The sequence below is a fragment of the Schistocerca gregaria genome, chromosome X, assembly GCF_023897955.1.
Source record: "Schistocerca gregaria isolate iqSchGreg1 chromosome X, iqSchGreg1.2, whole genome shotgun sequence".
Lineage (NCBI taxonomy): Eukaryota > Metazoa > Arthropoda > Insecta > Orthoptera > Acrididae > Schistocerca > Schistocerca gregaria.
In genome coordinates this window covers 103,655,477-103,676,074 of record NC_064931.1, presented here as the reverse complement: position 1 = coordinate 103,676,074, position 20,598 = coordinate 103,655,477, and positions in this window count along the sequence as shown.

Below are 20,598 nucleotides of genomic sequence, written 5' to 3'. Positions count from 1 at the left end.
GTGGGTCTGCACCTCTGGTGGCCCACCAATACCATAATCTCTACCAGGACTACAATGAGTCTGCTCTGTGATGACCTATCTACCAATATTCTTCAAAACTTCGAATGACTCTGCTGTGGGTTTGCTCTGTTGTGTCCCATTACCTGTCAGCATGTCAAGAGCCAGCACTGTCTTTCTGTTGGAAGGACAACACTACTTCTTCAAGACTGCATGGAAATCCACTACATCTGTGTGCATTTTCTTTTACTGCTCAGACTTTGAGGAAATAAAAAACACTGCAATTTTACTGTGATGAATGGTCAGGACTGTCTTTATGGACTGTGAAAAAATTTTAGCTTTTGACCAACATTGTATTAATAAGTGTGTGTATTTGATATCTTTCTTACTGTAATTATGAAAAAAAATTTCAGATCTGTATTGGCCAGAGCCCAGTGTACTACAATGCCGACGAAAATTTTTTGGACACTGTTATATTTATAGGATTTTATTTTCTAAACATTTGTAACGCAATTTCTCAACCTGTGAAAATATTTTTATATGAGACTGTGACTGTAGTGGAAACTGCTGTCGTAAATATTTTGGTATGAAAGGTAAGTGACCGTGACGTAATGCCTTGTGAGCGTCCAGGTGTGCCAGCCGCCTTGAGAAAACGTCATTAGTGTGTTCCTTCCAGAGGCACAGGTGGAGAAAGAAGGAGGCCATTAACCTCGCTATTGACATTCCTTTGTAGAAAGCATCGGAAACACGACACGCCCAAACTTGAAAACATATGATTACACTGTGAAGCTCTTAATTTATGATATTTACTGAAATGAAAAGATAAGAAACATTTTATATCTATTGTCTTTCTAGCTGAAAGATTGCTCATTTTGCATAATATCCAGTTTCAATCTGCATTGCAGCATTGGCTAAAACAAAATTTAATAGATCTACTAATATCACTATTTTCTGTCTACAGACCCAGTAAAGAATCATTTTATGATGTACTTTCTTAGAAAAGAGAGCACAAATAGACATTTCCCTTCACAGGAATGGCAAAAATATTTTTCTTTACGATTTGGTAACTTATCTGCTAGCGTATGTTCTCGTGATGCACCAATCTAGTGTTAAGATGTGACATAGGTATTAAATATTTTCACTGTAATATTTTTTCTGCTTCAGCTTTGTCATGTTTAGATATAAGTTATTGCATTTGCTGCTGCTGTTTGCCAGGCATAGTGTTACTGAATTTCACTTTGTATTACTCTGTTAAGCCAGTTTTACTACTGATTTATTTTTCTTGTTGCTGTTCATTGCTTCATATTAGTTGTAATGTTGCATCTGCTTTGCTAAGTCCTATATTGCTGCCTTTTTTTGCCAATTTGCATTTTTTTGTCATTGCTGTTTGTGTTAATTGTTTTGTGCTGCTGCATTGCGTCGTCCCTTAGTTTAGCATCTGAGCTCAGTAGGTTTAAGTTAGCTTAAGAGGGGTAGACTATATAAGAAACTAACTATAATGAATTGGAAGAAAAGCATTGAGAAGCTATAAGAAAATGGTTTGGCCAGAAAAGTAGTGTACAGTGGAGAAAAACTATTTTTGAAAGAGGATGTGAACAGAATACAGAAAGCATGCTTGGATAGGATTTTTTTGGTGGAAACAAATGTTGAAATAAGATGAAAGATCTATGGAATGAAGTTTTGGGTTGGATTGCAGTACCAAATGTTACCCTGAAAACAAACCCTATCCTGTCCTTTCGTATTATTCCGCTATGTTTTTGTATACCCTTGTGTATTTGTTTTCTTCCTGTCTTTATGTGTTTAGCTAATAAGATTTATGTTGTAGAATTTTTCTAATACTCAGCTACATGAACTATGATGAGGAATACTGTTATCCTCAAATATAATTTGCATTAATAACATGTCATTTACTTCTTAAAGATGTTTACACATTATTTATTCTGTTTTGTTCTAATGCTCATGTGTGGACTACAGTGGGTCTGCATCTTTGATGGCCCACCAATACCATTATTTCTACAAGGACTGCAGTGGGTCTGCACCTCTGTTGGCCCACCAATACCGTAATATCTACCAGGACTGCAGTGGGTCTGTTCTGCGATGACCTACCTACCAATATTCTTCAAAACTTCGACTGACTCTGCTGTGGGTTTGCTCTGTTGCGGCCCATTACCTGTCTGCATGTCTAGAGTCAGCACTGTCTTTCCGTTGGAAAGACAACACTACTTATTCAAGACTGCTTAGAAATCCACTACTTCCAAATGCAAATTCTTTTATTGCTCAGACTTTGAGGAAAACACTGCAATTTTACTGTGATGAACCATCAGGACCGTCTTTATGGACTGTGAGAAAATTTTAGCTTTTGACCAACATTGTATCAATAAGTGTGTGCATTTGATATCTTTGTTATTGTATTTATGAAAAAAAATTTCTAATCTGTATTGGCCACTGCCCAAAACAATTTGTAAAATTTTTTATGGGGAGCATGGGGGCTGTGTAAGTAGGCTGTTTAGGTTTTTTTTTATTGGTAACGCCGCCGCCACGTAGCGCTCTGTATGAAAATCACTGGCTGTGCCATGTGCAGTCTGTGGCTGGTCTGCATTGTTGTCTGCCATTGTAGTGTTGGGCAGCTGGATGTTAACAGCGCGTAGCGTTGCGCAGTTGAAGGTGAGCTGCCAGCAGTGGTGGACGTTGGGAGAGAGATGGCGGAGTTTTTAAATTTGTAAGACTGGATGTCATGAACTGCTACATATATTATGACTATTAAGGTAAATACATTGTTTGTTCTCTATCAAAATCTTTCATTTGCTAACTATGCCTATCAGTAGTTAGTGCCTTCAGTAGTTTGAATCTTTTATTTAGTTGGCAGTAGTGGCGCTCGCTGTCTTGCAGTAGTTCGTATAACGAATATTTTTGGTGAGGTAAGTGATTTGTGAAAGGTATAGTTTAATGTTAGTCAGGGCCATTCTTTTGTAGGGATTTTTGAAAGTCAGATTGCGTTGCGCTAAATAATATTGTGTGTCAGTTTAAGCACAGTCGTGTATAATTGCTTTAAGGGAACGTTTAAAACTGATCGACATTAGAGATATAGGTCTATAGTTCTGCACATCTGTTCGACGTCCCTTCTTGAAAATGGGGATGACCTGTGCCCTTTTCCAATCTTTTGGAGCGCTACCCTCTTCTAGGAGACCTACGGTACACCGCTGCAAGAAGGGGGGCAAGTTCCTTCGTGTACTTTGTGTAAAATCGAACTGGTATCCCATCAGGTCCTTTCCTCTTTTGATGGTGGTGGTGGTGGTGGTGGTGGTGGTGGTTAGTGTTTAACGTTCCGTCAACAACGAGGTCATTAGAGATGGAGCGCAAGCTCGGGTTAGGGAAGGATTGGGAAGGAAATCGGTCGTGCCCATTCAAAGGAACCATCTCGGCATTTGCCTGAAACGATTTAGGGAAATCACGGAAAACCTAAATTAGGATGGCCGGAGACGGGATTGAACTGTCGTCCTCCCGTATGCGACTCCAGTGTGCTAACCACTGCGCCACCTCTCTCTGTTTTCCTGTTTTGAGTGATTTTAATTGTTTTTCTATCCCTCTGCCATCTATTTCGATATCTACCATTTTGTCATCTATGCGCCAGCCAGTGTGGACGAGCGGTTCCAGGCGCTTCAGTCTGGAACCGCGCAACCGCTACGGTCGCAGGTTCGAATCCTACCTCGGGCTTGGATGTGTGTGATGTCCTTAGGTTAGTTCGGTTTAAGTAGTTCTAAGCTCTAGGGGACTGATGACCTGAGATGTTAAGTTTTATAGTGATCAGAGTCATTTCAACCATTTTGTCATCTGTGCGACAATCTAGAGAAGGAACTACAGTGCAGTCTTCCTCTGTGAAACAGCTTTCGAAAAAGACATTTAGTATTTCGGGCTTTAGTCTGTTGTCCTCTGTTTCAGTACCATTTTGGTCACAGAGTGTCTGGACATTTTGTTTTATCCACCTACCGCCTTGACATAGGACCAAAATTTCTTAGGATTTTCTGCCAAGTCAGTACACAGAACTTTAATTTCGAATTCATTGAACGCCTCTCGCATAGCCCTCCTCACACTGCATCTCGCTTCGTGTAATTTTTGTTTGTCTGCAAGGCTTTGGCTATGTTTATATTTGCTATGAAGTCCCCTCTGCTTCCGTAGCAGTTGTCTAACTCGGTTGTTGTACCACAGTGGCTCTTTTCCATCTCTTACGATCTTGCTTGGCACATACTCATCTAATGCATATTGTATGATGGTTTTGAACTTTGTCCACTGATGCTCATTACTTTCTGTACTTGAGACAAAACTTTTGTGTTGAGCCAGCAAGTCCTCTGAAATCAGCTTTTTGTAAATTTTGCTAAACAGAAAAATCTACCTTTTTTTAATATATCTATTTGCGGCTGAAATCATCGATGCAGTAACCGCTTTATGATCGCTGGTTCCCTGTTCTGCGTTTACTGTTTCAAATATTTCGGGTCTGTTTGTCACCAGAAGGTCTAATACATTATCGCCACGAGTCGGTTCTCTGTTTAACTGCTCAAGGTAGTTTTCAGATAATGCACTTAAAAAATGTCACTGGATTCGTTGAGTCTCCCAGTCTATATCTGGTAAAGCTCCACCAAAACTGTAACATGGTCAGGAAATTTTCCAAATTTTCCTTCAGGTGCTCTGTCACAACAGCTGCTGAGCCAGGGGGCCTAGAGTGACATCCAATTACCATGTTTGGGCCTGCTTTAACCGTGACCTTCATCCAAATTATTTCACATTCGGATCTTCGTCAATCACTGTCCAGCCTTTCTCTGCAGTATACATTCCAATCAGAGTTTAGAATTTCTTGATCCGCTGCTAAGAATTTGTGTTTTTGGACACTGCGGGGACAGCGAGATGGAATGTTGGCTGGGGCCTGAAGACTGTTCATTGAAAAAACTACCTCTGCGCAATGGACGCAATCCAACTTGTTCTCGGCATTTGAATTTGCAAGTAGCTTGTGTCCACTGTGATGCCAGGTTGGCTTACTTTGCCAGTTTCAAGAACTGGGTGCAGGGGTATCTGGTGAATAACATGGGTCGGTTCCTGATTCTTAACAAACACGTCATAACACCTACATGATGGCAGCCCTTGGTCGAGCAGTTCTCAACTTACTCTTTGCACCGTAAGAAATTTTGGTGTGCCTCCGAATGTCGTGTGCAAGATTATGTTGTGTTGCGCAGTATCTATTCTACACTGAGGAGCCAAAGAAACTGGTACCTGCTCAATATCGTGTAAGGAACCCGCGACCACGCAGAAGTGCCGCAGCACGACGTGCCATGGACTCGACTAATGTCTGAAGTAGTGCTGAAGGGAACTGACAGCATGAATCCTGCAGAGCTGTGCATAAATCCCTAAGAGTACAAGGGGGTGGAGATCTCTTCAGAACAGCATGCAAGGCATCCCAGATATCCTCAGTAATGTTCATATCTGGGGAGTTTGGTGGCCAGCAGAAGTGTTTAAACACAGAATAGTGTTCATGGAGCCACTCTGCAGCAATTTTGGACTTGTGAGGTATCGCATTGTCCTGTTGGAATTGCCCAAGTCCGTCGGAATGCACAATGGACATGAATGGATGCAGGTGATCAGGCAGGATGCTTACGTACCTGTCAGAGTCGTATCTAGACGTATCAAGGGTCCCATCTCATTCCAACTGCACACGTCCCACATCATTACAGAGCCTCCACCAGCTTGAACAGTTCCCTGCTAACACGCAGGGTCCATGGATTCAAGAAGTTGTCTCCATACCCTCACACGTCCAACCGCTCGATACAATTTGAAACTAGACTCGTTCGACTAGGTAACATGTTTCCAGTCATCAGCTGTCCAGTGTCGATACTGACGGGCTCAGGCGAGGCGCAAAGTTTTGTGCCGTACAGTCATCAAGGGTACACAAGAGGGCATTCGGCTCCCAAAGTCCATATCGATGATGTTTCTTTGGTTTGCATGCTGACATTTATTGACTGTCCTCTACGGAAATCAACAGAAATTTGCTGAAAGTTTGCACTTCTGTCACGTTGAACGATAATCTTTAGTCGTCGTTGGTCACTTTCTTGCAGTATCTTTTTCCGGCCACAGCGATGTCGAAGATTTGATTTTTTACTGGATTCCTAATATTCATGGTACACTCGTGAAATGATCGTACGGGAAAATCCCCACTTCATTGCTACCTCGGAGATGCTGTATCCCTTCGCTCGTGCGCCGACTATAACACCATGTTCAAACTCACTTAAATCATGATAACCTACCATTGCAGCAGCAGTAACCGATCTAACAACTGCGCCGGACACTTGTTGTCTTACAGTATATAGGTATTGCCAACCACAGTACTCTATTCCGCCTGTTAACATATGTCTGTATTAGCAGTTCCTTTGGCGGTTCAGTGTTTATACAAAAGAAAATTGTTAAGTAGTGGGTTGTATGTTACCGGATAGCTTGATGTATCTGTTGTTTATTTTGTGGGTTCAGCTAAAGAGAACTGGGTTCAATAAATGTTTTAATTGCGAGTGTCTAACTTCCTAGTGGCGATCGTTCTCCACATTTAGGTGAAGAAAGAGAAATTGCTTGGCTCTGTAACTGCCACTTGTATCATAATTTGAGTTTAATGTTGCCAGGTTATTCCGCATGCATGAAACCAGGGGTCTTCCCTCTAATTATTTGTAAACAGTCACGTGATGGTGTATGGCTGATGATGATGACCTATTAGCTATTTTCAGTACGTTTTTGAAACATGGAATGTGTAACGTGCAGTTTAATTTAATAGACTTGTTATCTTATCTGACCTCTGTGTTCAGCATCTACCAATTTTTTTAACTTAATGTTGTTCTCGAAAAATATATCTTTAAATTTCATTTAGTCTTTTCTGAAAGTTATATAATACCTACCACAGTTGTGCTGTTGGAAATTAATATAATGAATTCCAGGGACAGCTGCTCAGATTGTCTTGCATTATATTCTGTGTTTTAATAAACTGGTTCGTATTTTTAGGTAATGAGTTAATAAAATTCTGGCCCAGTATCCTTCCAGTCAGCACCAGCTCCCTACCATACCTCACCTTTCTTCTGCAGCTTCAAGATATGTAAGCTATGGACACTCCCATTTCTAAGACGAAGAAAGTCATAATCACAGGGCACCAAGCCTACTTTCCTCGTATCACGAGCACCGATGTACTCCATCGCATATCGACTGGTGTGTTGATACGTCACCTTAGAAAAATTTTACATGACTGTGCTTAAACTGACACAATATTTTTTAGCGCAACGGAATATGACTTTCAATAATCCCTACAAAAGAATGGCCCTGAGTAACATTAAACTATACCTTTCACAAATCACTTACCTCACAAAAATCTTCGTTACTCGAACTACTGCAATACTGCGAGCGCCACTACTGCTAGCTAAATAAAAGATTCAAACTATGGAAGGCACTAACTACTGATAGGCATAATTAGCAAATGAAAGATTTTAATAGAGAACAAACAATGTATTTACCTTAATAGTCATAATATATATAGCAGTTCATGACATCCATTCTTACAAATGTACTGTTTCTGATGGACACACCTCCAGATTATCCATTCTCAAAAATCCGCCATCTCACTTCCCCACATCCACCACTGCTGGCGGCTCACCTCCAACTGCGCAACGCTACCCGCTGTTAACATCCAGCTGCCCAACACTACAATGGCAGGCAACAATGCAAACTAGCCACAGACTGCACACAGCACAGCCAGTGATTTTCATACAGAGCGCTACGTGGCGTTACCAATATAAAAACCTAAACAGCCTACTTACAGTGTTATATCAGCCAATCTCAGTCCCATAGAAAATTTGCAGAATACTTAAAACAGCTCAACTACCACATCTATAAAGCCATCGTGGGGAACAAACAGGTGTAAAGGACGAGACACACATCAGTACAGACTCTCTAATGAACTTAATTAAAATGATAAGATAAAAATATTCCATTTGTGCATGCAGCCATATGCATGTGCAGTTGGAGTGATATGGGACCCCTGATAAGGCTCTGACAGATGACACATACATAAGCATCCACGCTCATCACCTGCATCTATTCATGTCTATTGTGCATTACCTCCCTCCCTCCCTCTCTCTCTCTCTCTCTCTCTCTCTCTCTCTCTCTCTCTCTCATGCGCATGCGTACTCAAATACAGAGATATGTAAACGGGCAGAATACGGCGCTGCGGTCGACAACACCTATATCAAACAAGTGTCTGGCGCAGTTGTTAGATCGGGTACTGCTGCTACAATGTCAGTTTATCAAGATTTAAGGGAAGTGGGGATTTTCCCGTACGACCATTTCACGAGTGTACCGTGAATATCAGGAATCCAGTAAAGCATCAAAGCTCCGACCTCGCTGCGGCGGGGAACAGAGCCTGCAAGAACGGGACCAACGACGACTGAAGATTATCGTTCAACGTGACAGAAGTGCAACCCTTCCCCTAATTGCTGCAGATTCCAATGCTGGGCCATCAACAACTTCAGCGTACGAACCATTCAACAACACATCATCGATATGGACTTTCAGGGCTGTAAGACCACTCGTGTACCCTTGATGACTCCGACACAAAGCATTACACCTCGACTGAGTCCATCAACACCGACGTTGGGCTATTGATGACTGGAAACATGTTGCCTGCTCGGACGAGTCTCGATTCAAATTGTTTCGAGGGGATAGACGCGTACCGGTGTGGAGACAATATCATCAATCCATGGACTCAGCATGTCAGCGGAGAACTGTTCAAACTGGTGGAGGCTATGTAATGGTGTGGGACATGTGCAGTTGTAGTGATATGGGACCCCTGATAAAACTCTGACAGATGACACGTACGTAAGAATCCAGTCTTATCACCAGCATCCATTCATGTCCATTGTCCATTCCGATGGACAAGTGCAAGTACAGAAGGCAAAGCAACACCCCACACGTCCACAATTGCTATAGGAACACTCTTCTGAGTTTGGCCAACAAAATCGCCAGACATCAACATTATTGAGAGTATCTAGGATGCCTTGCAACGTGCTGTTCAGAAGAGTTCTCCACCCCTTGTACTCTTACAGATTTATGGACAGCCCTGCAGGATGCTTGGTGTCATTTCCCTCCAGCAGTACTTCAGACATTAGTCGAGTTCCTGCCACGTCGTGTTGTGGCACTTCTGAGTGCTCGCGGGCACCCTACACGATATTAGGCAGGTGTACCAGTTGTTTCGCTCTTCAGTGTATATATAAGACAAAATCACATTCAGTAGTTGGCAATAACAGTCGACAGCTGGCAACACCATCCAAAACATAACATCAGAACAAGTGTGCACCTCCTGCTGCTATGAAGTGTGAAAACAAAATTGCAAATGGTAGTTATCAGAAGGACAACATATGGCCGGCCTGTGTGACCGAGCGGTTCTAGGCGCTACAGCCTGGAACCGCGCGACGGCTACGGTCGCAGGTTCGAATCCTGCTTCGGGCATGCATGTGTGTGATGTCCTTAGGTTAGTTAGGTTTAAGTAGTTCTAAGTTCTATGGGACTGATGACCACAGCAGTTCAGTCCCATAGTGCTCAGAGCCATTTGAACATTTTTTTTTTTACAACAGATGTAATAAAAGAACAAGAACACAACTTGTAAACCAACATTTCCGAAATTTGTAAGTAGAACTTTAAATTATTACTTCGTCATAGATAAGCAAAACGCACCATAACTGTTTATAACCTACGCATACAAGTTTCCTAATGCAAACTAAAAAGTATAAACGAATAATATACGTATTCCACTCACTGAAGATGCCCTGAATAGAATAAAGATGGAAGAATGTGTATTATTCAGTTTTGATGAGTCGGTCCCAAAGTAATAATTATCAACACACCCATCTGGGACTATTTTAAACAGCAGGTGAAATATAGCAATCAGCATCACAGCACTTCGGCAGCTATGAGGTATCTAATAATCAACTACTGGCTTCAATTGGATATGGAATGACTGGAAAAACTTGTGAACACTCTTCCTTGCCGAATTGAGGTCATTATCCAGGCTATATCTACATCTACAGAGATATTACGTAAGCCAAGACTACTGTGTCTCACTACTAGTAATTTCCTTTCCTGTTCCACTCGCAAATAGAGCAAGGGAAAAACGAGCATCTATATGCATCCGTACGAGCCCTAATTTCTCGTATCTTATCTTCGTGGTTCTTACGCGCAGTATATGTTGGCGGCGGTAGAATCATTCGGCAGTCAGCTTAAAATAAAGGCTCTCTCAAATTTCTCAATAGTCTTCTTCGATAAGAATGTCGCCTTCCGTCCAGGGATTCCCAGATGAGTTCCCGAAGCATCTACGTAACACTCACGTCTTGCTCGAACCTACCGGTAAGAAATCTAGCTGCCCGTCTCTGAATCCCTCGAGGTCCTCGTTCAATCCGACCTGGTATGGGTCCCGAACACTCTAGCAGTATCCAAGACTAGTCACACCAGCGTCATATATGCGGTCTCAATTACAGATGAACCGAAGTCAACCATTCGCCTTCCCTACCACAGTTCTCACACCCTCATTCAATTTCATATCGCTTTGCAACGTTATGTCCAGGTGTTTTGTAAGTAGGCTGTTTGTATTTTGGCAGCGCAATAAATCGTGTCAACATCGCTGACAGCGCTCTGCGCCCTCAGCAAGAGATTCTGTGGTTGGATGGACTTGCAGTTAGCGAGTGGATAGGGGAGGGTAAGGACATGTTATTAGTGGAGACTCGGTGATGGTAGGACATGCATTGTAAAGTGAGATGAAATGATATCTTTATAAGAAAATACGCAAGGAAATGTACACTCCTGGAAATGGAAAAAAGAACACATTGACACCGGTGTGTCAGACTCACCATACTTGCTCCGGACACTGCGAGAGGGCTGTACAAGCAATTATCACACGCACGGCACAGCGGACACAGCAGGAACCGCGGTGTTGGCCGTCGATTGGCGCTAGCTGCGCAGCATTTGTGCACCGCCGCCGTCAGTGTCAGCCAGTTTGCCGTGGCATACGGAGCTCCATCGCAGTCTTTAACACTGGTAGCATGCCGCGACAGCGTGGACGTGAACCGTATGTGCAGTTAACGGACTTTGAGCGAGGGCGTATAGTGGGCATGCGGGAGGCCGGGTGGACGTACCGCCGAATTGCTCAACACGTGGGGCGTGAGGTCTCCACAGTACATCGATGTTGTCGCCAGTGCCCGTCGACCTGGGACCGGACCGCAGCGACGCACGGATGCACACCAAGACCGTAGGATCCTACGCAGTGCCGTAGGGGACCGCACCGCCACTTCCCAGCAAATTAGGGACAATGTTGCTCCTGGGGTATCGACGAGGACCATTCGCAACCGTCTCCATGAAGCTGGGCTACGGTCCCGCACACCGTTAGGCCGTCTTCCGCTCACGCCCCAACATCGTGCAGCCCGCCTCCAGTGGTGTCGCGACAGGCGTGAATGGAGGGACGAATGGAGACGTGTCGTCTTCAGCGATGAGAGTCGCTTCTGCCTTGGTGCCAATGATGGTCGTATGCGTGTTTGGCGCCGTGCAGGTGAGCGCCACAATCAGGACTGCATACGACCGAGGCACACAGGGCCAACACCCGGCATCATGGTGTGGGGAGCGATCTCCTACACTGGCCGTACACCTCTGGTGATCGTCGAGGGGACACTGAATAGGGCACGGTACATCCAAACCGTCATCTAACCCATCGTTCTACCATTCCTAGACCGGCAAGGGAACTTGCTGCTCCAACAGGACAGTGCACGTCCGCATGTATCCCATGCCACCCAACGTGCTGTAGAAGGTGTAAGTCAACTACCCTGGCCAGCAAGACCTCCGGATCTGTCCCCCATTGAGCATGTTTGGGACTGGATGAAGCGTCGTCTCACGCGGTCTGCACGTCCAGCACGAACGCTGGTCCAACTGAGGCGCCAGGTGGAAATGGCATGGCAAGCCGTTCCACAGGACTACATCCAGCATCTCTACGATCGTCTCCATGGGAGAATAGCAGCCTGCATTGCTGCGAAAGGTGGATATACACTATACTAGTGCCGACATTGTGCATGCTCTGTTGCCTGTGTCTATGTGCCTGTGGTTCTGTCAGTGTGATCATGTGATGTATCTGACCCCAGGAATGTGTCAATAAAGTTTCCCCTTCCTGGGACAATGAATTCACGGTGTCCTTATTTCAATTTCCAGGAGTGTATATAATTGAAATATCCTGGCAAATTAAAACTGTGTGCTGGACCGAGACTCTAACTCGGGACGATTGCATTTCGCTGGCAAGTGCTCTACCATCTGAGCTACCCAAGCACGACTCACGCCCCGCCCTCACAGCTTTACTTCTGCCAGTACCACGTCTCCTACCTTCCAAACTTTACAGAAGCGTCTGTAAAGTTTAAAAGGAGAGCTTCTGTAAAGTTTGGAAGGTAGGATACGAGGTACTGACAGAAGTACAGCTGTGAGGGCGAGGCGTGAGTCGTGCTTGGGTAGGTCAGCTGGTAGGGTACTTGACCGCGAAAGACAAAGGTCCCGAATTCGAGTCTCGGTCCGGCACACAGTTTTAATCTCCCAGGAAGTGTCAGATCAGCGCACACTCCACTGCAGAGTGAAAATCTCAGTCTGGAACTATATAAATTTTGCAACTGGATGTCACATGAATAAGGTAAAATTTTCTAAATACATTGTTTGCTCTTCAAGAAAATCTTTCTTTCGGTAACCATATGCTTCCTAGTAGTTAGAGTCTACAGTAGTTAGAACCTTTTTATTTAGCTGGCTGTAGCTGTTATTTGCTGTAATTTCTGTAGTTCGTGTTATGAAGATTTTCTGTGAGTTGAGTGACTTTGAAAAAAAAATGCTCCAAAGTGTGTGAAATCTTATGGGACTTAACTGCTAAGGTCATCAGTCCCTAAGCTTACACACTACTTCACCTAAATTATCCTAAGGACAAACGCACACAACCATATCCGAGGGAGGACTCGGACCTCCGCCGGGACCAGCCGCACAGTCCATGACTGCAGCGCCTCAGACCGCTCGGCTAATCCCGTGCGGCTACTTATGAAAAAGAATGGGGTTTGCATTGTTCGTATTCTTGATTGAAATGAGTTGGAGGTAGTTTCATATTACTTTCATTTCAGACTTTTTGGGATTCTATTAACGTCAGGATATCTTGCAATTCAGGGCCATTCTTTTGTGTTTAGATTTAGATTAGATTAGTTTTTCGTTCCATAGATCCGTGCTGAGGAGACCCTCGTGGATGTGGAACATGTCAATTTTTTTTTAATTTTTGAAATTAATTATAGGAAGTCACGATGTCAATATAAAGCAATATCAGACTGTACTGGGCTTGTATATTGTGGATAATAAATTAATATGTTAAGTTTGACTTGTCTGTCAGGAAAAGCTCTGTAGGTCAGTGTTTAATAAAAATAACTAAAGTGGTAGTTTCCCTTGTCGACCCTTAACCGCTGATACTCCACTGTAATCTTCTGATTTCCTTGTAGTTTGAATAGGTAGCGCATGATTAGAAATTAATTATTGTTTACTGCAAGCGTGTAATTGTATGTATGGAATTTCCTTTGTACTGTATTGTCGTGAGCAAAGTATGTGCATGGTGTGGTGTGCATGTGGGTTTGCACTAATTATCTCGCAGTCGCTTTTGCAACTAATTAGATATTGATTATTTTCAGCGCTATTTTAGTGTTTTCTCTTATTTTTGCTTTTCATATGTTTTGTGTGTTGTTGTGTAAAATAGTGTGATTATCATGGGGAGTGAAAAGCATAACACTAGGCTGCAAAGCAAATTGAGAAATGACAGTGACGACCAGCGTATCTCATGAGCACCAACTATAACGAACTGTCGAATGTTCAAGACAATAATTTGGTAACAGTGCATAGGGACATGGACCAGACAGAAAATAACATGGTAGAAATGGAAACAATCAGTGGACGGACAACTGTTGACGAACGATCGGTCGGTAACATTCCGCCTCAGGAAAGCGGAAAAACAGAACAAAATCTTGCAAATACCGTAGATTCAGGTTTTGCATCAATAAACTTTTCTCAATCAACTCGAGACATACTCTCTGCCTTTCAAAGCACGAATGTTGCCTGTGTAAACGCACTGACGAAAAACTCAAAGGCACCTGTTTTAGTCACTAATGCATTGTTATTGCAATTAATGCAAAAATTTGATCAAACAGACCAAAAGCTTCTAAAGTTATACGCAATGGAACAAAATGAGACACAAACACAGCAACACCTTCAAACGTTAGACACAATTGACGAAATTAACCAAACACTTGAACAAACACGTGAAGATTTAACCGCTGAGATACACAAAATCGAATCGAAATATTAAAAGATTTCTGAAGACGTAAAAACACAAATTTGTGACTATTTTCAGCCACTTTTTTCACGACATGAAGCAGCCATAAGCAGATCATTGTACACCAGCATCATGACCACTTGCAAGCTAAAATACTCTGTTGCATCTACCGATACGGTTGCGCAACTTGTAAAAATCAGGAAAAGTTAAAGGACTCAGTAGATAGGATTACGACACAAATTGACACTTTAAAACTCGGTTCAGAAAAACACGGAGGAAATCAGCACATTATTGGAAAAAATACCCGAACTTTGAGATCAGTTAACAAATTTATCTACGAAGGTAGATGATGATTTGAATGATACCAATACCGGTGGCCTTTGCTAACACAGAGGAGAACAAGGAAATCAGGAAATTTAAACAGAGTCAGAAACAAATTAATACGCAACACAAAAGAGAAATGCGGGAAGTACAAGATCAGTTGGCACAGGTGATACAAGAATTACATATATATGAGGATAGTCGCGCTGCGACACGTGGAGAGCGATTTAGAAATACGGAATAGTCAGACGGTAATAATATGTGGTATTTCGGAGATTTTGAAAGGATGGAACCACCGATACGACGTAGCAATGACCGATTTTCGACTCGCCGCCACGATGACTTTGACTACAATCTCTTCTTCACAATGCATAACTTAAAACATTCAATAATTCTAAAAATGATATACATCCACATCCTTGGCTTCATCAATTTTCTCATTGTTTTCCTCCCAATTGGTCATTAGAGCATAGATTAGAATTTGTGTGTGGCTATTTGGAAAGTGAACCCGCCGTATCAGTATTTGTCAGACCCACCTCCTCAGAACTCATTCACATGTGGATAATTAAACTGCCTGGACACTTAGGACATTATTTTGGCTGGACGTTGTAAAGATGATATAGAAATTTTTTGGGGACTTTTCCAAGAACTGGACATCTACACGGACAATCGCATGATGCGAAAACAGAGAAACAGCAACAATTACACGTCACATCAATCACAATTTCGTAACGACAGAAACAATAACCGTATACGACAAGTCTACCGTTATAACGCAAATCGTGACCAAAACAGACACCACCAATACGACAACCATTGGCAGAATAACAATAAATACAGAGACAGATCACATTTCCGTGGTAACGATTTTGACAGAGACAGCCGTTTAAATAGACGATATGGGGACCAGAATAATTATTACTAAGGGAGACAAAATGACTTCAGACTCAACAGTTCATCCTGTAATTACGATTCCGGGAGAAATTCTCCACCACTTAATCGACAAGAAGGAAACTACAGATATTACCGACAAGACGACAGACGCTATAGTCATGACAACAGACCTGAATTTAATCAGAACTAGCGTGATTCGAACAGGGCAGGGCCCCCTCGACAAGTTGAAATTGTAGAAATTAGACCTCCAAATCCCAGTAACGACGCGCGACAACAAAGAGATAACAGACAATGTTGGGTACCACCGACAGCCACAAAATATACTTATGAAGCTGACGGAGTAGCTGCCACGACTATCAGTTATGTGAGAATGGAAGACATTAGGGCCATTTCACTCCAAGAACATGTCATGAAACAGAATAATACTGCATGTCCTCTAATTCACACCACGACAAGTGACATAAAATTTACGGCAGTACTTGACTCCAGCAGTGCTATATCGGTAATTATTGAAACAGCTTTCAGTAAATGCAACAAATCTAATGACTGCACTCACTTCCTTTACGTAAAATTAATTTACAAGGTGCAATTTTTGGAAAAAGTTTAGATGTACATCAGTAGACTAACTTAGAAATCTTTTGTCAAAGCCACCGTGTTAGAACAGAAATACAATCTATGCTTGACGAAGGCATTTGACAAATTACGTTTCTTTCTTTCTGACAAACATGTAGAATTTTATAGTGAACATCGAGCATTGCAATTTCTTATGTCTTCAAAATTAAATCATGACGGGCTGAAACGTTGGCCATTATTTCTGCAAGAATACGGTTTCACAATAGTCTATATTCCTGCCATGGAAAACAGTGTTGCCGACTCACTTTCACGTGCACCGACTGGCCTTTAGAAAAGCAACATAGAAGCCAACCTTGAGAAAAATTTCAATATTCATTACATTCAAAAAGTTGCTTTTGAAAACTTCGTCATTGCATCTTAAAAGGACATTACTCATGAGCAAGACAAGGATCCAATTCGGAATGATATTAAAAGTAAATGGCATGAAAAGACACATACGTAGATTCGTCATTATTATCTGGTTAGAAATAACATACTCTTCAAACGTTGCACTGTCAGTGACAAGCTATGGTTACTTCGTATACCTGAAGATTTCGTTAACAAGCTCATCTGGTAAATTCATTTCAGCTACACACATTTTGGTTCACGAAAATGTCATCATAGACTTCGGACGACTTGTTATTTTAGTAACAAGGAAAAGAGAATTAGAAGAGTTCTCTCTACTTGCAAACTTTTTCAAAAAGCTAAACCATCTACCACCTTACATCGTGCTCCATTGTCTCCTGTTATTCCTACTCGATTAAAATAATTAACTGCTGTTGATTTTCTGTACCCCTTGTTAAAACGGTGAATGGATTTTCGTACATTTTCGTTGCTGTTGAACTTAATTCAAAATTTCTTTCACACCGTTACGTAAAGCCTCTGAACCTTTTGTAGCCCATGCTTTTGTTAAAAATTTCTTAAGTGTCCTTCGACACGTTGACAGTGTCATTTCAGATAACGGACCATAATTCATTTCTGCTCTTTGATCAAGCATGCTTCAGAATCGTAAAATCCAGCCTGTTTCTCTTCTATTGTACTCTCCACATTGTAACCGTCTGAGCGCATTATGAAACAATTTAATAAGCTTTGCAGACTTTATTATCAGATGAAGCATCAGTATTGGGACTGATACTTACACTTATTTCAAAATGTACGGAATGAAATGCCTCATGTCGCCACTGCCTGTCACCTAATCTTGCACTGAAGAATGAGAAACCACCGAACAGAATCAGAGAGCTTTTACCTATTCCGCGTACTCGTTAACTTCGACATAAAGACATAATTGATATACATAAATATGTAAATGCTTCTGCGGGCAATTGGAGAAAACCACATGCTAAGACAAATGCAAAGAAACTACACAATGGTCAGAAGAAACATTTCAGTCACAAATTCTTTCTGATTTACAGTGGACCTTACAGGATCCGATGTATACCGCTTGATAATTGCTTTGAAGCTGAAACTCTGCGTAATATGAAGAGTAAATGATTACACCACATTTCTCATAAAACCGTTTATTGAGAAATTATTTGCTTTCTGACTCAGTATTATTTTTTTAACTAGAATGATATAGATAAGGTTTTTGGTGATACGTCTAATTCTGCAGTTTTAATCTATAAGATCTGAGGTATAATTACATAATTCCTCGAGGGGGTACACCTACTTTGTGTACCATGCATGTGGCAAGCGCAAGGAGTCCTAGCTAATATGGTATTTCCTTATACAGTTTTACGCATCGGTGCCATATTTCTCTAGCACAGAATTACACAACTACCTGGTCATTTAACAGAGAGATATGAAATGTCTATGTAATTACACAGATGGATTACTTTGCATTTATGAAACTGTACTTTGTCTGCATGTTGTGAACTGCTCACATATATTCTCGCAACCATTGCGATACTGCGAGAGCTTTGAGTGATGTATATTGTACGGGATCATGATTTTTGAAGTACGTTTGAGGTAGATGACACTAGCGAAACGAGCAAGAGCATTTTTTTAGAGGAAGCTCCGACGCTTTTGAGATTTGATTGGTGTGTTATGATGATACTATGAGGACGACGATGTGTATTGTGATGTTGAAATATGGTTACGATCAGTACGGTAATGCCATATGAGGAATATGATTATACTATGTGTTTATTATGATGAAATATTCAAGGAGTGTCAAAGAAGAATGCGAGTACCAGAATGCTGACCGAAATTTTTGGACACTGTTTTTGATGAGATTTCGTTTCTACACACTTCTCCTGTAATTTTTCAACCTGTGGAATTTCTTTATTTGTATGAAACTGTCATTGTAGCTCAAACTGCTGTCGTAAATATTTTGGTAAAGAGTACATGTGACCTTGACGTAATGCTCTGCGTGCTTGCCTGCGCGGTAGTCGCCTTGAAATATACCCATTGTTGTGATGCCTTTCAACTTTTCTTGTGCCGCTTCAGCCACTTTAAAGCTCCACGCAGCCCCGCAACCGCTCTCATAGATGTAGAAAATAGATGTCATTGACCTCGCTATTGACATTTCTTTGCAGAACACACGAGCAACACGACATACATCAGCACTTAAACATATGATTACACTTTGGAGTTTGAACTTTCTGCTGCTTACTGAATCGCTTACGAATTGATGAGAAATATTGGCCGTTTACACACCTGATTATAGCAAGTGTCTCTCCGAGAGTTGAGAAAATTTCTGCTGACTTATGAAATGCCACATGGCTATTGAATCAGGTTTTCATGCTTTTCTTTGTATATATTTGCTTATTTTATTTGATATCTGGTTTCTGGCTGCGCTGCAGCATTGGCTCTTTAAAATAAAATTTAATACATATGCTAGTGTGAAGACTTTCTGTCAACAGATCCATTATTAATAATTTTATGATGCACATTCTTAAAAAAGAGCATTTGGAAAGGAAAGAACAATAAGAAGGAGAAGGGACTAGTAACAGGAACTACATACATAATTTTATTTTCGAGAACTTTTTTTTTTTAGAATAAGTTGTTGTGGTGCACAACTTTAGTGTTAAAATGTGACATAGAACCGTTGAATTTCACATGGGAGATAGTATAGATCTTGTTCCTTATGCTGGCGCTGTGCATAGTTTTGATGATCACATGCTATTGTAAGCTTACACAATATATTTCCCTTATCTCTATTTCTGTCTTTACTGTATTATTTTTTCTGTTTGTGCTTTGTCATGTTTAGGTATACGTTATTGCATTTGCTACTGCTATTTGTAAGGCAATGTCCTACTGAATTTTACTTTGTATTACTGTGCTAAGCCAGTTTTACCACTGATTTTGCCGGCGGCCGGAGTGGTCGAGCGGTTCTAGGCGCTACAGTCTGGAACCACGCGACCGCTACGGTCGCAGGTACGAATCCTTCCTCGGGCATGGATGTGTGTGATGTCCATAGGTTAGTTAGGTTTAAGTAGTTCTAAGTTCTAGGGGACTGATGACCTCAGTCCCATTGTGCTCAGAACCATTTGAACCATTTTTGCTCAGGTTTTGTGCATAAAACTGGAGTAGACGTCTCTCCTGATGAATTATTAGGACTGTCTTTAGAAACTGTGAGGAGAATTTTTACTTTATGGACCAACAGCATACTACTTAACCTTTGCGTGCATCTGCTCTATTTGACATTGTTAATATAAAAATTTTAACAACTTAGCCTTGGCCACTGCTCAAAACAATTTGTAAAATTTTTTGAGGGGAGAAAGGGGGCTATGTAAGTAACCTGTCTGTATGTTGGCAGTGCTATAGACTATGTTAATGTCGCTGAGAGCGCTCTGCGCCCTCAACAAGAAATTCTGTGGACGGACTTGCAGTTAAGAGTGGATAGGGAAGTGTATGGACATGAGATGGAGTCATCTTATTGGAGACTCTGTGTTGGCAGGACATGCATTGTAAAGTGAGATGAAATGGTGTGTTTATAAGAAAATACGCAAAGAAATGTTTGATGATGGATGTTTGGTTGATAATGTTTGGGCAGTGGAATTATCGACAACTATATAATTTTTGGAATTGGATGTCACATGAATAAGGTAAAATTTTCTAAATACATCGTTTACTCTTCAACAAAATTTTTCTTTCGCTAACCGTATGGCTCCTAGTAGTTAAGAGTCTATAGTAGTTAGTATCTTTTTCTTTAGCTGGCTGAAGTTGCTACATGCTGTAATTACTGCAGTTCGTGTTAAGAAGATTTTCTGTGAGATAAGTGACTAATGAAAAAGAATGGGGTTTGCATTATTGGGATTCGTGATGGAAATGAATTTAGGCAATCAACAGAGTTAGAGGTAGCTTCATATTTCTTTAATCTCATATTTTTTGGATTTTCATTATTGTTAGGATTTCCTACAGTTCAGGGACATACTTTTCTGTTA